General features: G+C 53.7%; 1 protein-coding gene across 4 annotated transcripts in view; it reads left to right on the top strand.

Annotated features, from left to right (window-relative positions):
• The first annotated feature begins 1,086 nt into the window (after nt 1-1,086).
• CYRIA (CYFIP related Rac1 interactor A) overlaps nt 1,087-6,000 on the top strand; it is a 103,587-nt gene continuing 98,673 nt past the window's right edge. For all 4 annotated transcript variants that reach the window (XM_047745752.1, XM_047745753.1, XM_047745750.1 and 1 more), the window contains exon 1: nt 1,087-1,184. The gene's annotated coding sequence lies outside the window, so the exon portion shown is untranslated. The remainder of the gene's footprint in view (nt 1,185-6,000) is intronic.

The following is a 6,000-nucleotide window of genomic DNA, read 5'->3' as shown; positions in this document are numbered from 1 at the left end:
ACTTCATTCTAACTAGACTGTGCCCTCCTGGGCCTTCCCTGAATTCTTACCAGAACCCAGCGCTGGAGCCATGCTAGGCAGCTCACAGAAGCTTTTCAGAGTCTGAAGGAGGCAAGGATGACATCACCTTAAGCATGGGGAACTCAGAAAGGAGATGGCATTGACCGAAGTCTCCTGAAGCTGTCTACACTCTGGGTCCTGGGCACCTTATGCTCCCAGCCCACACACCCCCTCACAGGGCTAGGCCCATTGTATGGGCTTTCAGAAATGTTTCATGATGCTCTGGCTGACTGGGAAAGGAAGCAGGAGAAGGCGGCCCCCCAGCCCCCCAAGAAGAGCTCTGACTCACAACCTGTTTGGCACCCTGCACCTCTCGGGTTTCCTGAATCTCTCTCTCTTTAATGCAGAAAGCCTTCATGGCAGATGCTTTAAAACAATGATCATGACAGTGACACTCCCTAATCTCCTACACTCCCCTGGCATCACAGAATTTTTTAAAGTGTTTTTGCAGGCTTACTCTTTAGAGTAGTTACGTTATTTGGATTCGAGCATTTGAAAGACTTTTTTGGTGGACCCATCAGATCCCTGCAGCCCCCAAAGCTAGGAATCTGTTCAAAGTATGAACACGGAAGGACAGGGAGGAAGGCGGCTTCAGAACCCAAAGTAACGTGAGAGGGTGGGAAGATGTTAGGGCGGCCTGGCTGGGGGCTGGGGGCACGGGCACTACATTGAGGGTGGGCGTGCGCGTCTTCGGGTTGCTTGCAAGGCCCTTCTCCGCTTTCCTTGGAGGGCACAATGGGTACGAAGGAATTCCGTGTGTAGAAGCAGCAAGGGCTGGTCCCGGCTTGCTCGCGGACGCCAATGCCAAGTGGCCAAGGCCGAAAGAAGGCCGGGGCTACCGTGGGCGGAGGCGGCCAGCACCACTCCCGAGGGGCGCGGAAGGGGTCGCCGCGCGCCTGTGGGGCTAGGCGGCTGCCGGCGCGGGTGGGGAGCCCCGGGGGCCGGGGCGGGCCGGGGCGGGGCGGCCGCAGCGGGCCGGGCTGGGGGCGGGCCGGGGCGGGGCGGGCCGGGGCGGGGCTCCGGGGCCGTCTCGCAGGCTGCGGCGGCCGCGGGAGAGGCGTCCACAGCGGCGGCAGCTGGGGCAGCGGCGGACGCGCGGCCGAGGAGGGCGGCGGCGACCCCGGGTGAGCGCAGCGCGGACGCGGCGGGGGCGCGGCGGGGAGCGCGGGTGGGGATCGGCAGGGACCGGGGCTCGGGAGGCGCCGGGGAGAACCCTGCCATCCTTCCGCAGCTCCCGAAGCCCCTGCAGCCTTCAGGGGAGGGAGGGAGGGAGGGACGGAGAGCGGAGGACCCAGTCCTACAGTCCTTCTCCTGTGATCGCCGTCCAGATGTCCGTCTGTGCGCCCGTTGCCCCGCTCCCCAGGACTGCTTCCCAATTGTTACAGGTCACCCCCGTCACCCCTCAGCCACTCGGTCCCCCGGCCCCCCAGGTTTCCCCGCCCCCAGCCAGGTATCTTCAGCTCCAAAGCCATTCTTCCAGGACACCCCAACCTTCTGCTTCCCCATTCCCACCACCAGAGGCCCAGGCTCCCCGCCTCTCTCTATAGCGCCAGAGGCAAGGATGTCCCCCACCCCCTCACCCCCAGTGCCTGCACACCTGGACCCTTCTGCGGCCACCTGCCCTAGATGTTCTTAGCCAGTCAGCGCACTGCTGTGTCTAGGACCCGGGCCTCCTGGCCCTATCACCTTCCTCCTCCTGAGAATACCAGTCTGGCAAGAGGGACTTTACAGATCTTGAGCTTTGGGAACAATTTGACCCACTTCCCAAAAGGCTGGTCCCAGGCCAGCCGTGCTATTTGGTGGAGACACCTGTCTTGCCTGCCAGCCAAAAGACTAAGCAGCCTCTGTCAGAATGGGCCAGTGGGTTCCCGGATCCTTCTTCAAGCTGTCCTGACTTGCTGGCCAGTGTTCCCAGGGACCAGAAGAAAACCTTTGTCATTTAAGACCTCTGGGGGTATTTGCTGAGTCCACCCCCAGATCCTAGGAATTCCCCCAGCCGCTGTGTTGGGTGTATAGAGTCGTGCAGTGACAGGCCACCCTTCCGGGCCTGGTCTCCTCACCCATGTCCTTGTTTCCCTGCCTGTGCCCCAGGGACTCCAGGGGCAGGTGTTTGGGACCTCGGTCGCCCCCACAGCTCTGTGGCCCTCCTGCCTTACTCTGTTGGAAACTTTTCCCGTCTTTCACTATCACCGTCCCTCTAGATAAGGCCTGGGCCATCTGCATTGCATTGAGTCCCCAGGGCACAGCAAGCTGGGCTGGGACCGGGAAAGGCTGGGACCTGTGCTGCAATGAAGGGCCAACAGGAGGAGGGGTGGCTGCTAGCCAGGTCAGGCTGAGCATCTGGGCCTGGGGACTAGGGCTTTGGGGTGGGTCTGCGCTTTCACTGAGCCCCGAGTGGGGTCCCAGGCTCGCTTTGCTGTGATGAGAGGAGGCAGAGCAGGGGCTGTTTTTCCTGCGTGCTTCTGACTGTCTTGTGTTGCTATGGTGACAGTTTTGCCTCTCTTCCTCCTTCTGACTCTTCTGGGAGCTGGTTTTTATTGGTCTGTTGTCCTGTCTTTTATGACTCTAATTTCTCCTTTCTACTTGCTCTGAAATAAACAGTCATAAACATGGGCACTGGGCCCAGGCTGGGGGCTGGCAGAACTTCACCTCCTTCTGGCCCCGGGCTCCTGTGAGGGGAGAGAGGTGGGGACAGACCTGCCCACACTGCCTCCTGCCTCCAGCTCTGGGAAGCGGGCAGCGCCTCCGTCTCAGGCACACCATGCCTCCCATCCTGCCTCCGTGCCAATAATAGACTCCATGTGTAGTGAAGGAGCTCACTGATGTTCATGACAGCCCTGTGGGCTCGGGGCTGTCCCCACTTTGCAGATGACAAAACCAAGCTCCGAGTGAGCCATTTCCCTCAGGTCACACTGGATTTAGCATGTAGTCAGAGTTCAGTTTTTGTTCAACGAATGGAACAGTGATGGAGCTGGCCCCAAAGGTCCATGTCCCTGACCTCCCATTCTGTAGGCTTCCTGGTCTTGCTCCTCCCAGGGACACCAGAGCCCCCTAAGCCCCATGTTCTGGGGTGCCACGGACTCCCACAGTGGCAAGCTGCCAGGGCACTGCCTGTCAGGTCTTTGGTGCACCCGTGACCCCGACTGTTGGAGACCCAAGTTGAGAGGAGAGTGAAGCCACTTGTCACTTCCTGTTTTTTTACTCAGCACCAAGAAGCGTTCAGTTTGCTTTTGCTCTCAGGGCCTAGATGCAACTGGGTAAGTCAGGGGCACTGAGAGCCAAGTTAACCCCCACCCCCACCCCATCCCAGCCAGCCCGGAGTGAAGAGTTCAGAGTTGGCCAGGGCTATAGGTCACCGACTATCAGCTGTCAGTGACACTCTCCAGAGAAGCTGCCCCCTCTCTTCCCTTTCCTTTTCGCTTTTCTGCATACTTTCTTCTTTCCCACTGCCCTGCTCCCCACCTCCACCCCAGCTTTGCCTATGTATGCTCCAGGCTTGGTAACATGAAAAGACTAGGGAATCAGTAGCCTCATTGTCAAATGTTGGCCCTGGAGAAGTCGATTCACTCCTATGGGCCTCAGTTTACAGTATTTAAAATGGGTTTGACAGCATCTGTTCCAATAGCCGTGTCCGCTCATTCCTGAAGGATGGCAAGGAGTAGCCTGTAGGGGGTGTTTTGAAGGGTTGAAGCCTGAAGCACCTATAATGCTCTCATCCCGTTGGGAAATCTCAGTGTTGAAGAGACCCTGAACTATTGCCTGGAGATGGAAAGCTGGTCTAGGAATCATTAAGCTGTGATATCTCAGGGTTGGGAGGCATCGTCTGAAGTCATCTTGTCCAGCCTTGATGTTGATTTCACTTCTTTCATCCACTTGACCTTCAATGAGCATCTACTCTGAACTCTGATCTTCAATGAGCATCTACAGTTTCGGGAACTGCACATTTAAAACCCTGTCCAGGGGCGCCTGGGTGGCTCAGTGGGTTAAGCCGCTGCCTTCAGCTCAGGTCATGATCTCAGGGTCCTGGGATCGAGTCCCGCATCGGGCTCTCTGCTCAGCAGGGAGCCTGCTTCCCTCTCTCTCTCTCTCTGCCTGCCTCTCTGTCTACTTGTGATCTCTCTCTGTCAAATAAACAAATAAAATCTTTAAAAAAAAATAAAAAAAATAAAACCCTGTCCATTATTCCTCTTCTCAAAGAATGAAGTCAGACATAGAAAGAGATCCTTATGATATGTCAGAGGGGTGGTGCGATGAAGGACAAGTCAGGGAGAGGTGGGGCCCCAGACAACTTGACTAGGTCACCCATTAATGTTGAATCAGGCATCTTGTGCTTGGTGGCTACAATTTAGTTGTCTTACCACTGCCCACTTGGGGAGTCCGAGTCCACGTCGCACGGCGATGGGGTGATTGTTCCAGAGCCCCTCCCTTGGCTGGTGAGCAGGAACAGCAGAGGCCCATGGCCAGGAGCCAGTCCTGCCTTTCTTGCTGAGTTTCGACTCATCGACCCATGGTATCCCCTGGTTCCTACTTCATCCTGCTTATAATCCTTTCTCAGAGGCTTCATGATTTACCTGACAGTGCAGAACGGTGATGAGAAAGAAGTAGTTTTTGGAGTCAGCTATGAATCCAGACTCTGCTGCTGCTGTATCCCAGCTGTGGGATCCTGCAGGACTGTCTAACCCCTCCGAGCCTCAGTTTTCGTCGTACCTGTAAAATGGTAGTACTGGTACTTGCCTTCTAGGAAGGAAATAATCTCATGTCTTTATGGCATCTGGCATGGTGCCTACCTCACAGTAGACTTGCCCTTATTTACTTTCTTTGATTAGAAAAGAGTTCTCAGTTACTGGGCCTCTGGGTCCTCTTAGAACGGAAGCGGGGAGCTTTTTGGACTAATTCTGGCCTTCGGAGATCTATTCATTATCTGGAAAGGTTAAAAATTGCCCATGTTCCAGTTCCTCAACTGCTGGTTAGTCTGCGAGATATCTCTCAACAGATAAACTATGCTCCAAACATGGTGAGTTTACGCAAATCACCAACTTTATTTTCTCAAAGAGGAATGAATTTGAAATAGCCAAAAAAACACTCTGAGTTCAAGAATATGTTACTATCTGTGAGAATACTGTAATTTGCTTCTTTGCCTTTGATTTTATTGTCAAATCCAAAAATTCATTGTCCAGAACAGTGTCAGGGAACTTATCGCCTGTATGTTCTAGGCCATTTATGGTTTCAGATCTTACTTGCAAGGTTTTAATCTATTTCATGTTCATTTTCATGTACGGTGCAAGGTCATGGTCTGGTTTCATTCTTTTGCATGTGGCTGTCCAGTTTTCCCAACACTATTTGTTGAAGAGACTGTCCTTTCCCCATTGTGTACTCTTGGCTCCTTTGTCAGAGAACACTTGAAAATGAATGTTTCATATGTTTTATACTGGGCGTGTTTAGCTTCTTTTCTTCAGAAGTTACCATGTTACATTGTAAGGTGAACCATGTTACATTTTTCTCAAATCATCACCAGAACTCTGTGACCTTAGTATTCTTGTCCCCTTTTCTATAGTTAGGGGAAGCGGGAAAGGCAAGGTAACTGGCAAAGTCTATCAGCTAGTAAGGGACAGGGCCAGAATTTAAAACTGGGGCCGGCTTGCACTTTCCACCATAGTATACAGTCTTGTCATTTCCTTGGCTGGTGTGTCAGTGACCTAAAATAATTGTGTTTGGAGAAGGAGAGCAGATTTCAACGGGAGTGGAACTGGTCAGTAACTTAGACTCGTAGTAAATATTTAGAGACCTTTAATAAGGATTTTGCTCTCAGCGTAGCATTAATGAAGCTTTGTGTGGTTGGCTAAGGCCTCATTCCTAGAAGTGATGAATGGAGGAGGAGTCTGATATGTCTGAGTTAAGAGAAAATGTTCGATGATGCTAGAAGTAGCGTCTTTTGCTCAA

This window comes from Lutra lutra, chromosome 9 (genome assembly GCF_902655055.1).
Source record: "Lutra lutra chromosome 9, mLutLut1.2, whole genome shotgun sequence".
NCBI classification, from domain to species: Eukaryota; Metazoa; Chordata; class Mammalia; order Carnivora; family Mustelidae; genus Lutra; species Lutra lutra.
The sequence above is the reverse complement of the archived record's forward strand: the minus strand, read 5'-3'. Positions and strand labels throughout refer to the sequence as shown.